A 4,749-nucleotide genomic window follows, 5' to 3' on the forward strand; every position below is an offset into this window, starting at 1 on the left:
ATTTATTTATTTCAGAGAGGAAGGGAGAGAGAGAGAAATACCAATGATGAGAGAGAATCATTGATCAGCTGCCTCCTGCATGACCCACACCGGAGATCGAGCCCACAACCTGGGCATGTGCCTCCACCGGGAATCAAACCGAGACCTCCTGGACGCTGGCCGGGCTAATCCACACACTCTCCTAAGGCACTTACACAGGGTTGGGGTTTGCTTTTCAGTTCCCCGAAGCCCCATCAACTCTTTGAGGGGAAGACTGGCTGTTTGGTTATCCTGGTGTCGCTTGTGCCCGACACGTAGTGGACGTTCCAAAAACAGTCGAGTGAAATGAATTGTTCGTTATTAGCGAATCACTGGAAAATGTGGTGGGGAAATAGCTGATTTAATGGTGAGAATGGTTCAGGGATGATTTCATGCCTTTTACTCATGCTCCTCCTTCACCTCATTCCTGTTTAGACAAATTGCACCAATTTTCCCTTGAGCCTTGGTCCTGACATTTAAAAAAGAAAGTGACTATGCTAAGAAATAGCTCAGCAAACATTTTTGTTGTAACATGCTCTCCAAGGCCTAGAGGTCACTGACACTCTGGGTTGGGTATCAGCAGAGAGCTCTGCTGGCTCTTGACCCCACCCTACCATTTCCGTTTCTGTGAAGTGACTATTGATGTTTTTGTTTTGTTTTGTGAGTCCTCACCTGAGGATATTTTTCCATTGACTTTTAGAGAGAGTGGAAGGGAGGAGGAGAGGCACACACAGAGAGAAACATTGATGTGACAGAGATACATACTCTGACCAGGGCCAGGGATCAAACCTGCAACTGAGGTACGTGCCCTTGACAGGAATCAAACCTGGGTCCCTTCAGTCCATAAGCCGACGCTCTATCCACCGAGCCAAACCAGCTAGGGCAGTGGTCGGCAAACTCATTAGTCAACAGAGCCAAATACCAACAGTACAATGATTGAAATTTCTTTTGAGAGCCAAATTTTTTAAACTTAAACTGTATAGGTAGGTACATTGTTATTAACTTAATTAGGGTACTCCTAAGGCTTAGGAAGAGCCACACTCAAGGGGCCAAAGAGCCACATGTGGCTCGCGAGCTGCAGTTTGTCGACCACGGACTGCTAGGGCATGACTATTGATTTTTTAAAGTGGTATAGAAATTTGATAAAAACTCAGAAACATTGGACACCATAACTATTCATTCTCCTGATCCATTGTAATCAGTATATTTTGGGGGAAAAGTTTTGTTCACTTTGATACTTTTCCAAATAACAATTTCAGATGCTTTTAATAAAGGTAGCTCCTTCCTAACATTTTTTAATGATTTCCTTTAAACAGCGTTTATTCCACAGCAGCTTTTCAGAGTATGGCAGCCAATGTATATGGTTCAACAAGTCCGCTGAAAATGTTTGATACCAAGTATTGTTAAGAAAACAGAATCAAGAAAGTCCTGTTTGTCTGGATCCTTTGTGTTAAGTTATCTTCTAACCGCCCCAAAGAAGACAATGTTAAGATTTTGAAGAGAGTCATTCAGCAAATATTTAGTAACTGCTACCTGCCAGGAGCCATGGCAGGTGGGTCCATAAAATATCCAGATGATTGGAAATTCGTATCAAAGGTATGCAGTAGGAACCCTACCCATACACAGGGTCAGTGTGTTACTGATTCTGGGGCGCCTATCCGTCAGGGTCTGAAGCCGGTATTTCTCTTGCCTTTCACAAGCAAATCCAAATTAGTTTTCCTTTTCTGCTACTCAAAGTATTTTATTAAGTTTGTGTTTAACACAACTCACTGGGAGCCAAATACATTCTTCTGTTGACACTTATTCTCCCATAATATTTTGCCAATAAAAAAAAATCAGTATTGCTCCCTAAGCTCAAGAAACCTTTCATTTCTTGAGGCATGAAGCCATAAATTTTGAAATGTGTTGTATTTCTAGGATAAAGCAACATAAAAAAGGGACATAAAGTCACAAGGAAGTCTCTCTTCGCTGTTCTCTACTCTCGCCCTCCAGCTGGCCTGCTCATCGACCCTGCTCACCGGAGCAGACCCCGGTGAGTCGTTTTCTCAGCCCTTTCATCCCTGCATCTACGGGAACTCTGGCCAGAAACTGGTGAAAAGTTACACAAATGCTTGAGACAGACTGCTTCCATGACTGTGTTTTGTTCTACATAAAGCCATCAAAAGGAAGGACAATAGTCGAGATGCAATTAGCCCTGGCCGGTATTGCTCAGTGGATAGAGCTTCGGCCTGCTCACCAATGGGTCGAGGGTTCAATTCCTAGTCAAGGGTGCATGCGGGAGGCAACCAATCGATGTGACTCTCTCACATCGATGTTTTTTTTCTTTCCCCCATTCCTCCCTGCCTTCCACTCTCTAAAAATCAATGGGGAAAAATATAGTTGGATAAGGATTAACAGAAAAAGAAAAAAAGTATGAAATTAAAGGGCCCTGTACTTGCTTCTGGTAAATTCTGTGATCTTTATCCCCTATCTAAGGTGCAATGCAGCTAACCAGGATGGATTAGGGTGAGCCTGGGACAAGGAGCCAACTACAGGCAGATGTAGGACTAGTGTGCCTCCGAATGTAAATTTTAAAAAAAAAGAAAGAAAAGAAAAAATATATATATATTGGTTTCAGAGAGGAAGGGAGAAGGAGAGAGAGAGATAGAAATATCAGTGATGAGAGAGAATCATTGATCAGCTGCCTCCTACATGTCCCTCACTGGGGATCGAGCCTGCAACCCAGGCATGTGCCCTGACCGGGAATCGAACTGTGACCTCCTGGTTCATAGGTCGATGCTCAACCACTGAGCCATGCCAGCCAGGCACAAATGTAAATCTTTTAAGAACTATTTTGTGTCCCTTTTTTTATGGTGATATATATAATTTACCTGCAACAAACTGTATCCATTTCAGGCATACCACTTAATGAGTCAACATAAAACCACTGCTACAATCAAGATACAAAAACATTTTTTTTACCCCAAAGTTTCCTGGTGCTCCTTTGTGGTTCATCCTTCCCTCTCTCTGTGGCCTGAGGCTACAGTGACCTACTTTTTGTTACTATAGGCATTTAGGCTGAATTGCACACCCTCATCATCATGGACCCTCGCATGTGCCGCGCTGCATTTAGTGTAGGGGTACTGTTGTCCCACTTGGCACCGTTTCCTCTTCTCACCTTTTCTAGAATAAGCCCCTGATTTTGTCACAGTGCACGCTCTTTCCTTACATGAGCATTGACATGATGGGGACAATCATTCCCACGCTATCCAGGGTTAGAGGGGAGGATTTCTGGTTGGAGAGAGCCAGTGCCCACATGCGTGTGCGCACGTCCCCTTCCCACCCTCTCTTCCTGCCCTGACCGCACGTAGTCCTGCTACTGAGGACCAGCTTCCAGCGGAAGCCAGAGCAGAGAGACAGAAAGAACTGGGGTCCGTGGTGACATCAATGACCAGGTCTATACCTCACCTTGCCTGGGCCGTCCTACCTCTGGACCTGTAATAGGGGACAATGAATGCCAGTATCCTTCGAGCCAGTTTGAGCTAGATTTTGTCTTACTTTGCACCAAAAACATCCTAAGTGGTATTTTGGGTATTAATATTAGATACAGGAGATGATATTCTAACTCTATGCCATCATATTCTAATTGTGGATATATCTGCATATGTAACAATGCAAAAAATTACGCCACTTAAGTGAGCAACTGTGGCAGCTTCGCAGTGTGCATCAGTGCTACGGACACTCTGGGAGGGAAGCCGCCCTCAGGCGCTGCACTGAGGCCGATCTGGAAGGATGCGAGGAAAGAAGAGCATTTCGCATGATGGCGGGGGCGGGGGAAGTGCTCTGCAGGCAAAGATGTTTGCGTGGCCTTTATCCGAGAGCTCAGGGGTTTTTTGTATGTTTTTATTTTCAAATATATTTTTAGTGTTGATAGTATTAGAGGTATTTCCCATCCCCCTGTTTGTTTTTAAATTTGTATTATTGATTGATTTTTAGAGAGAGAAACATGGATTTGTTGTTCCACCCATTTATGTTCATTGATTCTTGTATGTGCCCGACCAGGGATGGAACCCCCATCCTTGGTGTATCCGGACGATGCTCTAACCCAGTGGTCGGCAAACTCATTAGTCAACAGAGCCAAATATCACAGTACTTCTTCAAAACAGACTCGCCCAGGCCAAAAACCGACTTCTGCTCATGGGCAACGAAGTTTCAATCGCACTGTACGGGCACGCCCGCACATGGTATTTTGTGGAAGAGCCACACTCAAGAGGCCAAAGAGCTGCAGGTGGCTCGCGAGCCGCAGTTTGCCGACCATGGCTCTAACCAACCGGGAGACCCGACCGGGGCAGAGTTTAGTGTTCTTGTGAAGTTAAAGATGCCAAAACCGGTTTGGCTCAGTGGATAGAGCATCAGCCTGCGGACTGAAAGGTCCCGGGTTTGATTCCGGTCAAGGGCATGTACCTGGGTTGCGGGCACATCCCCAGTGGGAGATGTGCAGGAGGCAGCTGATCGGTGTTTCTCTCTCATCGATGTTTCTAACTCTCTATCTCTCTCCCTTCCTCTCTGTAAAAAATCAATAAAATATATTTTAAAAAAAAGAAAGAAAGATGGACACCCGAGGCAGCTAAGGGAATCAGGTTTCACACGGTGGGACAGAGGATGCGGATGTAAACTCCCCCCAGCTGATTCTGGCAAGACCAAAGACCTCACTATCTGTGCAGAGTCAGAGGGGTGGATTTGAGAGGGCCC

At 45.1% G+C, this 4,749-nt stretch overlaps 1 long non-coding RNA gene across 1 annotated transcript in view; it reads left to right on the top strand.

Annotated features, from left to right (window-relative positions):
* The first annotated feature begins 1,839 nt into the window (after window positions 1-1,839).
* Window positions 1,840-4,749, top strand: part of LOC102758938 — a 12,810-nt gene continuing 9,900 nt past the window's right edge. The window contains exon 1 of the long non-coding RNA XR_435847.2: window positions 1,840-2,050. This is a non-coding gene — a long non-coding RNA (uncharacterized LOC102758938). The remainder of the gene's footprint in view (window positions 2,051-4,749) is intronic.

Source organism: Myotis davidii, unplaced genomic scaffold (genome assembly GCF_000327345.1).
Source record: "Myotis davidii unplaced genomic scaffold, ASM32734v1 scaffold762, whole genome shotgun sequence".
Lineage (NCBI taxonomy): Eukaryota > Metazoa > Chordata > Mammalia > Chiroptera > Vespertilionidae > Myotis > Myotis davidii.